We start from the raw sequence: 15,563 nt of genomic DNA, 5'->3' as shown, positions 1-15,563 counted from the left end.
CAGTATCATGGAATTCATGTATCAGGATGGGCTAAGTTATACTAATAATAACAATGCCAAAATCTCAGGAGTCCACAAGGACAAGGATGTGCTTTTGCTCTCACTACATGGTCATCACAGTCAGCCATCTTCCTCCCTCCAAGGCCCAGACGGATGGAGCAGCCACTGTCCGGGACATTGCTGGTCCCCACAGCAGAGGGAAAGAGTGCTGGATAGGCTGTCACCCTGGCGGTAGACTGCTTTGACCCAGAAGTGAAACCTGTCACTTCCACTCACGACTCACTGGCCAGAGCACATTGCACAGCCCAGCACAACCACGCAGTGAGCCAGGAGGTGCCATCCTACTGTGAGCCCTGGAGGCAGAGAGCCGAGAATATTTTTGAACAGCATTAATGACTGCCAAACTGCCTACATGTGTCAGGTTCTTAGTGAGGTCCAGGCGCATAGCCTTCACTTAAGGTCTATACATTCGTACTGAAGAGTCGGATACATAAACCAGCAACTTCAGGAGCATTTCATGAGATCTCTGGCCAAGGGTGCACAGGCGCATATGTGAGGACAAGCTTCTTCAATTATTTGCAAAGAGTCATAAGAGGTCTTTCAGAGGAGATTGTGTTTATGATGTAACCTGAATGACAATTATATGCTAGCCAGGCAATGAAGGGTGACCTGCTGTGGTCCTGAGGAAGAAAGAGCATATGTGAGGGCCAAACATTGGATGCATAAGGGGCTCATTTAATTAAATTGACTTTTGTCCTAATAAGAGTGTTGATTTATGTATTACGCATATTATTCTAAATACGTGCCCGATGATGCTTTTAATTTGCTTCAGTGATGGTTACTATTCATAAAAGGGAAAGTAAATAATTCATCATCTGTGTTTCATTCTGTAGACTCACGTAAGCAAGTTCAACCTAGAAGGGGAAGGTGGGGAAGGGGAAGAAGGAGAAAAAGAGAAGAAGAGCAGATTTTTAAAGATGTGCCAAGTGCCACATCAGCTGTGATGTTCACAGTCCTGCTAGTGAAATGAGTAGTAGTCTTTTACTCACTCAATCCTACTAGTGCAATGGCAGGGTTCTTACCCTCTTTTTTCCTGCAATATGCATTTTGTTTGGAAAACGTTTATTGCGGTAGCTTAACTCAGAAGGCCAAACACCTCTGTGGATTTGGTCCTTTGACCTGCACTGACCTTGGGTTGGACAATGTGGTTTTCTTCTGTAACAATAATGTAACAATAGCTCTCATTTATTGAATGCTTCTCATATGCCACAGATGGTGGTCAAAACTTTACTTGCATTATGGTTTATGTGCTTTAATGTTCGAAAGTTCCATAACCACGTGGTCAGGAAATTATTAGTTATGATAACAAATCTATAAGGTGATTATTATTATTGTAGGGTTTTTTCTTTTTTTACAAATAAAAAAAAAAGAAAAATTCAGAGATGGGAGTAAATTGCTGAGGTCTTAAGTTGAAGTCATTTTTTTTTTTCTGCCTTTCAGTTGACTTGAAGCCTTCAAATGTTAGGAGGATTATGGCAATAGTACTAATATGAGACCCAAAATGTATGATAGACATTTGTGTCCAGTTTCTTGACTGATGTATCTTTCACCTGGAATAACGTCTATTATTAAGAAAGGAATGGAATATTCTCCATAATCACTGTTTTGGACTCCTTTTGATTTTACCTGCTGCAAACCTGGTGGTGTCAGCCATTTCCATAAAGAAGAGCACAGCCCCCGATAATTCCTGACACCCTTGTGGAAACAGTAGAATCACTAGGAAGGCATGGCCCTTGCTCTCCTGTCCCCTGGAACAAAACTGTCTTGGTGATGCCAGCCATAATACCATCTAATTTATGAATCTTTTAAAATACAGAGGATGACAACATTCCTCTCATCTCAGATCTCTTCTGCTAAAAATATGCCGTCGTATTTTTTTACTAAATACAATTATTTAACAATTAAACATTTACAGGTTTGGCTCATAGAGTGGCTGGGGTTTTCCTATCAAAATATATTTTCTTTGGAAAAAAATTCTGCATTACCCCTTAATTTTCTATCTGCCTAAGTCATTACAAACGCCCTCCCACAGATTTCATTGTAGTTGAAATGTAGAAAGAAGCTTTGGGGCCTGAGAGTTAAACACATTCCTCAGTTGCTTCTGCTCAGTCATATTATACCAGGAGGAAGTCATGAGTGGGTGGTGACAGCTGGCAATTGTAGTATTTTAGTGAGGAAGGAAGGAAGGAAGTAGCGAAGGAAGGAGGGAAGAAGGAAGGAAGGAAGACAAAGGAGGCTAAAGAAAATAAATTCTAATTGAAAAGCAATGAGCCAAAAAAAGACAAAAGAAAACCCTAGGAAAATTGAATTTATGAGAAAATATAACAGGGAAAAATTAGTTAAAGGAAATAGTGTAAAAGATGGCCATTCTTCCATTCTGTATTCTGAAGACAACATTCAGAGGCTCTGAAGCATTCAAGATAAAGAATGGAATTAAAGAAAGATGGGAGTCCAAACTAATGAATGACCAAGGCTGGGCTCCTCATCCATTTCATCTTCTTGCATGTTTCACAGACCTTGAGAAACTGGACCTAAACCACATATTCTGTTTTTAAGTATGTTTTATGTTACCTTTTTCTTCTGAGATGATGTTTTAGTTCTTGAACCTCCAGATACAAGTTATTTCTGCTCTTTCAAGGTACACCAATATCTTGGTGCTGGGAAAGTGAAAGTGTTAGTCGCTCAGTCGTGTCCGACTCTTTGTGACCCCATGGACTATAGCCCACCAGGCTCTTTTGCCCATGGGATCCTCCATTCAAGAATACTGGAGTGGGTTGCCATTCCCTTCTGCAGGAGATCTTCCAGACTCAGGGGTTGAACATGGGTCTCCTGCATTTCAGGCAGCTTCTTTACTATCTGATCCACCAGGGAAGCCCTTGGTGTTAGGAAGGAGACACCTTTGCTGCCAAGACTGAGCTTGGAGGGGTCAGAGAGCAGGAGGTGGTTGTCATGTGTGGATGACTTTTATCCTTCTTCCTTTTCTCTCATCTGTTGTGGAGAAAACTTCTCTGGATTCTTAACCCTTGCCATCTTGCTATAATTCTTCATCTAATAATTGCTTCTCTTAATTTATATCAGAACATTTCCACTGAAGTCTTCCCCAACTTCTTTAAACACATCTTCAAATATTCCTTCCAAAAACACATCATGGCCAAGCTTATCTCCTTCCAAAACTTTTCTACCTCTACACAGAATCTCTCATGGTCATATTTCATGGTTTCTCCCACTGTGTTCTCATTACCCTCTTATCTCTCCTGTAGACTTCATCACACTGTACTATACTTGTTTGCTCTGCCTCCTTCCCCTACTCAATCATGGGACTATTTGTCTTGATATCCCCAGGGTCCAGTACAATGATGGGCATATGCTTGATCTGAGGTTGGATTCAGACATTCAACAGGAGCATCGCCTTGGTTTCTAGATACTCAATCTCGGTAGTATATGGTCTACCCTAGATACTATGTATATGTCATCAGCTAATCTAAATACTTTATGTTATAAATGTCTCATAACTTTCCAAGTATTTATATTACAAATTTGCTGAAGAATTTTTCTTCTATTTATATTAATACCTGACATCTAGAGATGGTACAACTAGTTGAGTGGGGCCTTTTGCAAAAGGCAAAGAGAGAGGTGAAGTTAGTCTCAAATAAACAAAGGAGCCCAGATTTGGACTTGGTCATTATCTCCAAGTGAGGCTAGGCCTGCATTAGAGACAGACTGAAATTCCTGAAAGAAGAGGACTGTCAGCTTTACATTTTTTATCCCATTCCTGGTTCAGGCTGCCTCTGGTGCGTATGCTGCTATTTCTGTCCCTCGTTTTAGCATTTCTTCATAGGTCTCTCTCAAGCATAGGTTACACTACATTATCTGGGGATTGCTGTCTTTGCTGATGAACTCTTGTGATGAGTTATAATGTGAGAATGAGTTTGATGTGGTTTCTTCTCCTTGAAAATAGAAGTGTCAGGAGGGTAAGCATCTTTTCTTCCAGCCAAACTCCCACTATCTAGCATGAGATCTGGCAATTAATAGGCCCTCAGTATCATTATGTCCCTACTACCGGAAAGAAGGTAAGAATAAGATAGCAGCTAGGAAGAATATTAGAGGCAGAAGGAATAGGAGGGCAACACTGGCTCTGCTGCTGCTAAGTCACTTCAGTCGTGTCTGACTCTATGTGACCCCATAGACAGCAGCCCACCAGGCTCCGCCGTCCCTGGGATTCTCCAGGCAAGAACACTGGAGTGGGTTGTCATTTCCCTCTCCAATGCATGAAAGTGAAAAGTGAAAGTGAAGTTGCTCAGTCGCGTCTGACTCTTAGCGACCCCATGGACTGCAGCCCACCAGGCTCCTCCGTCCATGGGATTTTCCAGGCAAGAGTACTGGAGTGGGGTGCCAGTGCCCTCTCCAAACACTGGCTCAATGGTTAGCAAAAGCCATTCAACATTGGTGCAGGACTCTACAGTTTATGAAGTAGACTTCATATGCATGAAGTCATGGAATAGGAATCCAAGCTCCACCCTGCATCATCATTCTTATCTAACAGGTGGAGACACTGAGCCCACATGTGTAGAGTCAAGGCTGAATGGGTCCTCGGCCTAAAGCCTTCTGCCTTGCTGGCTCCCCTCCCCACGCAGCAAATATGCATGTGCCCTCTGAGGCACCTCAGGCCATAGACACTTGAACCAATGACTTCTGTGGTCCTTCTCTGAGCTCCAAACACATATAGACAACCTCCTACTGGATAGAACCTTCTGGACTGCCCAAACGCAGTCTCTGAAACCAGTGTACTCTCATCCCTTTGCCTGCTCTATTTCTGGACTTTGCTTCTTAGTGACCAACAGTCTGGTCTGCATAGTGAAGCAAGCAGGATATTCCAGGACCCTCCTTGAAGCTCCCCTTACTGAATCTCCAGAATCTATCAGCAGGTCTGTTGATTTGCCTCCTCACTGCTCCCCAAATCTGAAAGCACTTCCCCACCACCATCACCTGAAATTCATGCTACCCTCACAGCTGGCCACCCTAGCAGCCTTGCTTCCTGCATCCAAGGGCCCCTTCTTCCAGTCTTCTTGCCACCTTGCAGGCAGAGTGAGCTTCCAAATTGTCAATCTGATCCTGCCAGCCCCCTTTTTTAAATACCTGGCAAGCTTCTCTTTGCCCCTACAGCTAAGGCAAATCCCCACAGGGCCTGCAAGACCTGCTGTCTGCCTCCCTCTCCTGCTGTGCCCTCTCCATCAGCCAGGGGCCCTCCTTCCAGCCCTGGAATGTGTGGTGCTCTCCTAGGTCAGGCCTTTTCTGGGACTGTGCCTTCTGCTTAGAATTCTTTTCCTACCTTTTAGTTATTTATTTATTTGGCTGTGCCAGGTCTTAGTAGCAGCACTCAGCCAGCACACAGGATCTTTAGTTGCAGAATCTGGGATCTAGTTCCCTGACCAAGGATCCAACCTGTGCCTCCTGAATTAGGAGGCCGAAGTCTTCACCACTGGACCAACAAGGAAGTCCCTCTTCTTACCCTTTTTGCTTAGCTAACTACTCATTTTTCAGCAAGTCTCTTTTCTGTAGTACTTGTCAAAGTTGCAGCGTGTGGGGATCATTGAATTGGTAGTTGTCTCCCTGTTTGAGCCACGTTCATGCTCGGATCATCAGGAAGCCATGGCCAACAGCACAGCTTCCACGAAGTCCTAGAATCCAATGCCTGGCAAACGCACGGGCTCCACCTTCCCTTTGGCAGCTGACTCTGCTTTCAAGTGTCAGGCCCTCCTCTGCCTAAACTATTAGGCCCCCAGCATGAACTAAGCCTCAGATACTAGATGCAATTGCTTCCTCCTTCTTATAATCCAGTGGCTCAAAAGGCAAAAGGCTCAGGCTCATGGTCATGTCTTCCAATCCAGAATCAGTTGAACAAGCATTCTTGAGAACCAAGGAATGGTAGGATGACCCAAGCCCATCCAAGGACATTTGGTCATGGAATATTCTAAACCAGTTTTCTCTCCCTGGCAGTTATATAAAGAGCCTAAAAGGCTTGGCTGTGACTTGTCAGACAGTCCCCCATGTACATGTTTAATCCCATGATCACTCATTGGATCCATTCACTTGGGCAGATTAAAGTAAATCCTCATCGTCCACCTGATCGTGATTTTTGCATCTTGTGCCTGGAAATTAATATTTCTTTCTTTATTCCTTTATGTAGCTCTTTCCCTTAGGAGTTAGAGCTTCACCTTTTGTATTCCCAATTAGCCTCCTGCCCTTTTATTTGCAATGCCTTCTTGTCATAGTATGATGACGGTGCTTCATAATCTTACTTGAGGATATCATGTGTCACTGTCCACTTTGTATTTTTATTGTGTACCTGCAGTTCTGTAAATTCAATATGAGTGAGTGGTTATGGCCAGAAAAATCAATCTTTAAGCAAATTAATATTTCAGTGCCATTTGTATAGCTATTTCTCCGTTTAATGTGTGCCTTGGCTTAGAAATGAAAAACAGTGAATGTATCATTTTGGACAAACTTAAATCAAAGTGGAGATAAAGAAAGCAAGCCAAATATACCATAAGATTTTGAAACTAAAGGTTGGAGAACTAATGCCTTAATTTGTGAGAGCCCAGATCTTTTAAGACAAACAGTTGGCGACTTTATTTGATTTCTTTCCCTGTCATTTCATTTTCACGGTATGGAAAGTAAAATGTGAATCACCATACCTATCTATAACTGCCAAATAAAACAGAAGATGCCAAGTTAAATTTGAATTTCAGAAGAGTAACAATTTTTAGCAGAAGTTTATCCCAAATATCACATGAGATATACTGATCCTAAAATTTATATTTGTTGTGTATCTACAATTCCAATTAACTGGGCTTCCAATTTTTTTTTTTTTTGCTAAAGTTGATAACCCTACCATATAAGGCAGTTGTAAGAAATAAAAGCAATTTCCTGAGATAATATAATTGAAAGAATCTAGCATGATACATAATGCAGAATAAATATATTACTTTCTCTTCTCTTTATTAAGAAATCACAGGTTATCATTCTGAAAGAAAAATATTTATTATTTATTTATAAATGTATTTATAAATAAACAAAAAATATTTATTATTTAGAGAAATGGTTTAGAGTTGAGAGCATTAACACCAAACAAATGTTACTTTTTTTCTTTTCTTAACACTGGAGATGTCAAAATCACTTCCACAAAATTGTTTTAAGATTCAGTTTTACCTAACATCTTTAGAAAATCAACTCTTCCCCCTCTCCATTAAAACAAACCATATTTTAGATAGAAAATTAAACTTTTGGTAGCGTTAGTGGTTTTTCCTCTCATCGGATTATTCCAAAATTAAACTGTAGGCAAGAGATATTAAATATTTTAAAAATTTTGCTTCTTCATGGTACCTCAGAACAGGATATTTATGGTGAACACGTATATTTTGTCATCTTTCTCTATCTAATGAAAGTTATGTCTATTGTCATTTGGAAGAGTTCTAGGCACTGAGCCAAAAAATTGATTACCAACAGTTTTAGAGAAGAACAGCAAAGGGAGCAATTGAAAATTAAATCCAGTCCAATAAATCTTCAAAACTGAACAGACACTTACAGAAGTGGACTCTCTTTTCTGCTGGTAGGACATCATAGACTTTCTAGAAGGCAGATTGACAGTATATAACAAATTAGAAAGCTCTGCATCCTGCTGAGATGAACTGGCTCTGTAGAGGGCAGAGGGAAAATAAGAGTGCTTCAACTCTCTTGTTAGTTTACTTGACCCACCTCCATCCATCGTCCTTGGGTCCAGACTATCAACTCATTGGGAGAAAGAGTTATCTAATATTTTTGGTACTTACAGTAACTCACAGTTAGTATTGGATTGGCCAAAAAGTTAATTCAGGTTTTTCCATAACATCTTGTGGAAAAACCCAAACTAACTTTCTGGCCAACCCAATAATTGTAAACTGAGTTCATTCAATTTGAATGAACTGAGGATATAATTTGGTTATTGTAAATTAATCTGAGAAAAAACCTCAAAGCTCAAACCCTTTCATCCAGTTATTCTATGAATTTATTCCAAAGAAAGAGATTTTTCTCTTCATAGAGAGACGTATCTAAGGATGTTTATCCAACATGATTATAGTAGACAAACTGAAAACAGGTTAAACATCAGCAATAGATTGAACTGTGGCTCCCCCAGGTTCATATGTTGAAGTCCTAATTCCAAATGCAGTGGTATTTGGAGGTGGGGCCTCTGGGAGATAATTAGATTTCCATGAGGTCAAGAGGGTAGGGCCCTCATTAAACAATTAGTGACCTTTTAAGAAGACACCAGAGACCATGCTTTCTGTCTGTCCCTTTCTGCCAAGAGGATGCAATGAGAAGATGCCCATCAACAATTCAGAATGAGAGTTCTCATCAGAAATCGGCCATACTGGCACCCTGATCTCAAACTTCCAGCTCTAAGAACTGTGAGAAAATAAATTTCTGTTGTTGAGGCCACACAGTCTATGCTGTATTTTGTTATGACTGCCCCCACAGACTAAAACAATATCCAAGAGTAGAACATTGGTTAAATAAAAGATGCTAAATCCATATGAAATTAAAAGACGCTTACTCCTTGGAAGGAAGGTTATGACCAACCTAGATAGCATATTGAAAAGCAGAGACATTACTTTTCCAACAAAGGTCCATCTAGTCAAGGCTATGGTTTTTCCAGTGGTCATGTATGGATGTGAAAGTTGGACGGTGAAGAAAGCTGAGCGCCGCAGAATTGATGCTTTTGAACTGTGGTGTTGGAGAAGACTCTTGAGAGTCCCTTGGACTGCAAGGAGATCCAATCAATACATCCTAAAAGAGATCAATCCTGGGTGTTCATTGGAAGGTCTGATGTTGAAGCTGAAACTCCAATACTTTGGCCACCTCATGCGAAGGGTTGACTCATTGGACAAGACCCTAATGCTGGGAAGGATTGGGGGCAGGAGGAGAAGGGGACGACAGAGGATGAGATGGTTGGATGGCATCACTGACTTGATGGACATGGGTTTGGGTAAACTCCGGGAGTTGGTGATGGACAGGGAGGCCTGGCGTGCTGTGATTCATGGGGTCGCAGAGTCGGACATGACTGAGCGACTGAACTGAACTGAACTGAAATCCATGTGTCGATTATTGTGGCATCATAGTCAGTCTGTAAAAGACACGTATGGGAATATTACCATTGTATTTAAGTGAAAAAAGCAGGCTAAAAACAGTATTAAATATAGCACTATATTTTTAAAACCAATACAGTTACCTACATAAGCAATATGTATAAATTTTTTAAAAATACAAGCCAGGCACCAAAATATGAATAAATAGTTGTCTCTGATTGAATTATAAGATTACTTTTCATCAGTTTTTCTTTGAGCTTTTCCATATTTTATAAGTTCTGGGTTTTGAATATATTTTACTTTTGAAATTAGAAAAACAAGTTTAGCAGATATTTTTGTTGCTGTTTTTGCTTTTGAGGTTGTTTGTTTGTTAGTGAACTCACACCCACCTGGGGAATGACACTGAAAATAGAGAGGCACACCAAGAGATGGTTTCTCAGACCTGGGAGTCCTTCCCCATGATGGCTGAGAGCACTCAACTATATCCAGCAGCCACTTACTGTACCGGGAGACAAAGTCCAAAGCTCCAGTAGCATCAGGAACCCCACCTAAAGGAAATGCTCTCAGTTTCCTGTCTTCCTACTTTTTATCTCATCACTATTTCACTTGCCAATTTTTCTGATATTTTTGCTCATTGGATGAAAAAAACTAGTAAGCTAAAAAGAACCAGGAAATCTTTAACAAGTAGAAAGAGAAAGATGTTTTAATGAGCTAAAGAGACCTTTAGAAAATGAAACAAAATGAAGAGGAATGTTTGAAACAGAAAATGAGTATTTCAAAGGTATGACTTGACTTCTCTACACCCCCTTTTAGACCGATTTTAAATCCCCAGTGCACTCACCCACTTCCTCCATGTGTGCACAATTTGAAAATTTGTCTGACTATTAAATATTTTGGCAATTACACTGCAAACTCAGAAACAGGAGGATGTGCCTTATCTCCCTTCGGCTGGGACAGTCAGCTCATTAACCAAGACTTTTCCTCCTCTTCTGCATCTTCTTTTTGTCATATAGCTCATTACAATAGTACATCCGTATAACTGTGCTGCACTCATAAAATGGAAGCATTTTGATAGCTTACATTTAAAAGCTACCAGTCTCTTCATTTGTTGGGTGACCTCCAGCCCTTCGCATGGATGAGGTCCTTATATCCTGGCATCTTATTGGAAGTATTGGCACAGCTATATCTCATTACCTAGGTTGAGGTTGCAGCCTTCCATGGAACAGTTATCCTTGCCCTCTTACACTGTCAGAAGCTATTTAGGGTGACCATAAGCCTGGAGAAATGACTGAATTACAAAGACTTAGTGTGAAAAGCCTGGTGGCTCACAAATCTATAACAGACTAAGTCACAAGGAAGAAGAGGCAAGAGGTCATAGACCATTATTGAAAAACATACAACAGAACTTTGAAGAAGTTCTCCTTATGTAAGAAGGAATAAATATAATTCTTTATGTAGCTATTTTATAACAATCTTATCGAGTGTACATAATAATAATCTTAGCGATACCGTCTTTCCATTTCTATACTTTATTTGAATACCAAGATTATTTACCCCAAAATTCAAGGAAAACTAAGCTATTTTGGGAAGCATGAAAACCAGTTCAGAACTACAGGAGACAGAACACAGTCTCTTTCTTGGGACAGCTATAAATGTCCCTTTACCTAACCACATTGTATCTGAGAAATCATGCAAGAGAAGGGAGGTTAAACTCTTCTCAATTCCAGAGCTTCTGGAAGCATCTTTGTTGTACCTTATTCTCAGTCTGACTGTTCTCCTGACATTTCTGCTCACTTGTTAAATTGGGATGGGTGGGGGAGTAAACATTAATTCCATGGATTGTTGACTAAATATCTGGGTCAAAAATCTATACAATCTAGAATGCTTTCATTTAGCCTGGCAGTGTGATACTCAGTTATTCTTCATGGAAAGCCTGATCAAGAAATATCATAGGGACTTCTAGTGGTTCAGTAGTTAAGACTCTTCACTCCCAATGCAGGAGGCATGGGTTCCATCTCTGGTCAGGGAACTAAGATCTCATATACCTCACAGTGCGGTAAAAAATAAAGTGAAAGAAAGACAGAAATGTTGTAAATTGGACTGCCTCCTATTCCTATTAGTACTGCTAATATTTTCTGGACTTGTTTTCTTTGTCTAATTCCCTACTATATTAATAATGTGCTGTGTTTTAAGAGCTAGATGAGTGAACAATCATTCAGGAGTAGCTTAGAGAAAGACAAACACTTTATTGAACAAACCCTCAATGAACACCTATACGCATTGTATTTCAAGAACTGTACTCTAGAATACAAAGTGGGCAACAGCCTGGAGGTCTCCAGAGTCCAATGGGACCACCAGAGGTAGACAAATACCTATGATATAATGTATAATGGGATACATGCTGTCCTGGAGGTATAAAAGAGCACTATGAAAAAATTAATTATATCTTAGAGAAGTCGCTTATGGACTGTAGCCTACCAGGCTCCTCCATTCATGGGGTTTTCCAGGCAAGAGTACTGGAGTGAGTTGCCATTTCCTTAGTTAACACCTTAATTAATGTTTGTTTGTTTGTTTTGCTGTGAGGTAAAAGGGAGGGCTTCCTGATAGCTCGGTTGGTAAAGAATCTGCCTGCAGTGCAGGAGACCCAGGTTCAATCCCTGTGTTGGGAAGATCCCCTGGAGAAGGGAAAGGCTACCCACTGCTGTATTCTGGCCTGGAGAATTCCATGGACTATATAGTCCATGGGGTCGCAAAGAGTTGGACACAACTGAGTGACTTTCACTTCACTTCAAAGGGGAGGGGAAATATTACAAGAGAAGTTATAGGAAAAAAGTAACATTGAGCAGAGCCTTGGAGAAGGAAGTGGCAACCCACTCCAGTATTCTTGCCTGAAGAATCCCAGGGACAGAGGAGCCTGGTGGGCTGCCATCTGTGGGGTCGCGCAGAGTCAGACACGACTAAAGAGACTTAGCAGCAGCAGCAGCAAGCAGAACCTGTAAGTATCATGAGTAGTTTGCAAGAAAGAGAGGGCAGCATGGCAGAAAGAAGAGCAAACTGTCTATTTATACTTGATGTTATCCCTCAAAGAATTTTAGGTGAATATCATTCCATTGGTCTATTTTCTGTTTTCAATTTGCAAATGTTACTTAGGGTGTCAGCTCCAGGATTCTAGACAAAGAAGAACCTGAAGGTTAACAAACTGACTCAGATGAAATCGAACGAGGAGGCCTTTTCTTGTTCAGCCATGGGTACTCTGTGTATGTCTTTCCACTGAGAAGGATGCATTTGCAGTGAAGGATAGTCCTGTGAAGTTTTACTTGATATCAGGATATTCTCAAACACCTCCTCCCTTTTTGGAAAGTTTCTCAGGAAGAAAAATGTTCATGACCTTCAGAAATAGCTGTTACTGTTCAGCTACTCCTAAGAATATTTGGATTTTCATGAGGGGCCAAGAATAAACTTTTAATATGGTCATTGCAATCTTTAGTAACCAAGTGGAGAGAAATATTGCTAGTTCTGAAGTTACTGTTGTTACTGACATTATTTAATCTAGGGTTCCTTTTTGATGCCCTTAGACATCATCCCCACATAAGGGAGGCCACCAGTTCTGTCTGCTCCAGCCAGAGAGGCCCAGTGCTATACATTAGTAGCAAAATTTTCAGATTCGCCTAGACAGTGAGGGAGGAGTTGAGCTTCTTCAGAGCTGGCTAGACCCCAAAGTACGCTCATGGGTTTGCTTTTGACACATTTCTCCTTCCAACTGTCCTTATTTTTAAGCAGTGGTTACAGTTCCAAACTTATTTCAAAACACTAAAATTGGATGTCTAAAATAGCCTTTGATGAAATATACATTAATTTGTATTAATTTCAAGGGAAATGTCAATTGAATACTAAAATTATATTAAGAAAGAACACAGTGTATAATGCTTATCTTAATGATTGATTAAATTTTACTTCTTGTGGTTGCCCTTTTTTTAATCCAGCAAAGTCTTACTGAGTGTATAATAAGGCAGTAACTCACAAACTAATTCATTTGTCCAATTTCTTCACAATCAATATCCCTTTTTCAGTTTTTCCCTTCCCATGGAACAGTGAAACTTGAAGGGAAAAAGCAATGAGCTCTATTTCTGACATTTTTACTTTCAACACTGAATCTCAAAAGAGAAAATGACAAAGTTAAATCATCTATGTAAAACACAATATGTATAAGAGAAAAATGTAGCATATCTTTTTTTAAAAAAAAATTGGAATTGAAGATATAATCAAACTCAAGGTTGAACTTCTGAAGACCAGCCAACTTAGCCAATTTCTTGAAAGTTTACTATCAAGAAATTTTGCAGATAACTCTCACCAAAACAAACTGCTTTGGACTATAAATGATTTGGAAATTTCACCAAGAGAGGATGTTCTCTTTTATAAAAACAGTGATGCCAGAGGTAACTTTCCTGACCAGGAAGCCAAATTTCCTCAGCCACATTCAGTGACTGGAAACCTACCCTCTCCCCAACCCCTTCTGTCCTGTGCCATTCTAATTACCACTAGAAAGCAGATGTGAGATGTGGATTTTTTTCTCACTGAAGTGAGATGTAGATTTTTTTGATGATTCTGGTACAGTGGTGAGGAACCCACACTATAAAGACTTGACCTGTAAGAATAAATTGGCTGGAAGGGTGGATAAGAGGGAAAGAAAGAGAATGTCAGAGGAAAGCATCTTGCATTGTATATGTATTGTCCTTTATTTTCAGAGAATGAGATGTTTCTGTTGCAAAAAAAAGTCATCCTACACATGTGTGTGGATGTGTGTGTGTGTGTGCTCAGTTGTGTCCAACTCTTCGTGACTTCATGGACTGTAGCCTGCTAGGCTCCTCTATCCATGGAATTTTCCAGGCAAGAATATTGGAGTGGGTTGCCATTTGCTACTTCAGGGGATCTTTCCAACCTAGGGATCAAACCCGTATCTTGCATCTCCTGCATTGATAGGCAGATTGTTTATCAACTGTGCCACCTGGGAAGCCTGTATATATATGTGTCAATGATAAATTGTTCACTTAAGAGTAACATACAATAAAATAAACTGCAGACAAAAATCCGTATTTGTCAGAATTTAATTTTGTTTTTAATGATTCAAAAGGCATTACAGAATCTTGTAATCCTCATTTTGAACATCAGTCATCATTGTATGTTAAACATGGAGGGATCTGCCAAGAGAGTTTGCCCATTAACCAAGTATTACTATGTTTGTAAAAATATTTGACAAACAAGAAGAGAGACACTTCCTATAAAATCACCGGTTTAGGAGCTGATTAGAGCAAGGCCACTTGCTCAAGAATGTGAGGCAGTCAGTGTTTCCTCACAAATGCAGGGCAGTGCTCAGTTTTTGGTGTGAACACATCATTTAACCTTCCTCAGCCTCTCTTGTCTCTCTGGCAATGTGGGGTGATAAAGTCTCCTCTCAGGACAGCTATGAGAAAGGAGCTAAGAAGCAAGGAGAAAAACACATCACAAATCAATAGATACTTAATGGAAGATCAACAGAACTTCTCATAGAAAGTGTTCTGTGTTTGAACAGATCTTTGATTTTAGAAACTCTGATTCTAAAATCAGAGTTGATATCATGCCCAGTAAGCTGGATCCCTGCCATGACAATCCTGTCAGTCCAGGGCTAATTTGGTTACTAGGAGCCAGCTACCCAAAGACAGCCTCTGCTGAAGTCACATGGCATCTGATAGTGCCTGTGAATTTTGCTAATTATCTTTGCAGAAAGGAAGACATTTTCACACAGTTGGATTTCAGTTCCCTGCTGATTCTTCTTCTCTTTCAGATGCCAAGATGATATGTTGATTGGGAGTCACTGGAGCCATGCTCATGAAGCTGGTTCTATATGGTACAGGGTGTCTTGTTCATTTCCCATGGAAGATGTTTTCTTTTATTCTGCTGGAAGCTGCTTCTTTAAATGATCCCACAGTTGTCTCTTCCAGGTCAGTTTACTATGTGTCAGGGTCAGGTCTTTGGCTAGCATGAACACTGCAGTTTCTTGGTCTATCAGCTCAGACTCCAGAGTTCCCAAGGGAAGGTGAGGCAGAGCTGGCTTTGTGTCCCAAGCTGTGGTCATAGAGCCAGTCTTCACTCTGACCTGACTGCACTGCTGGGAGACAGTCTACAGGCTTCTAAGAAGTACTTGGCAACATTGTGCTGTTCACTGTCTACCTTTTGGGTATTTAGATATTACAAGGAAGTATGACTAATAGAACTGAGATGCCTACTAGAGAAACAGATTTTTTTCAAAAATTTTTGACCACAAGGCATGATTGGCTAACATAGTACTTAGAACCTCTCACCAGCCCCGTATTTACAATGAGTGTGATGTTGAAGCTACTGGTG

At 40.4% G+C, this 15,563-nt stretch overlaps 1 protein-coding gene and 1 long non-coding RNA gene across 5 annotated transcripts in view; one reads left to right on the top strand and one right to left on the bottom strand.

Moving 5' to 3' along the window:
* Positions 1-15,563, top strand: part of KCNB2 (potassium voltage-gated channel subfamily B member 2) — a 435,594-nt gene that overhangs the window by 201,615 nt on the left and 218,416 nt on the right. The window lies entirely within an intron of this gene.
* The window catches only part of LOC145510458 (uncharacterized), a 51,477-nt gene that overhangs the window by 33,231 nt on the left and 2,683 nt on the right, over positions 1-15,563 (bottom strand). Inside the window, exon 2 of the long non-coding RNA XR_014057032.1 lies at positions 7,646-7,754. This is a non-coding gene — a long non-coding RNA (uncharacterized LOC145510458). The remainder of the gene's footprint in view (positions 1-7,645; positions 7,755-15,563) is intronic.

Source organism: Giraffa tippelskirchi, chromosome 6, assembly GCF_054371585.1.
Source record: "Giraffa tippelskirchi isolate mGirTip1 chromosome 6, T2T-mGirTip1v1.2.pri, whole genome shotgun sequence".
NCBI lineage: Eukaryota > Metazoa > Chordata > Mammalia > Artiodactyla > Giraffidae > Giraffa > Giraffa tippelskirchi.
The sequence above is the reverse complement of the archived record's forward strand: the minus strand, read 5'-3'. Positions and strand labels throughout refer to the sequence as shown.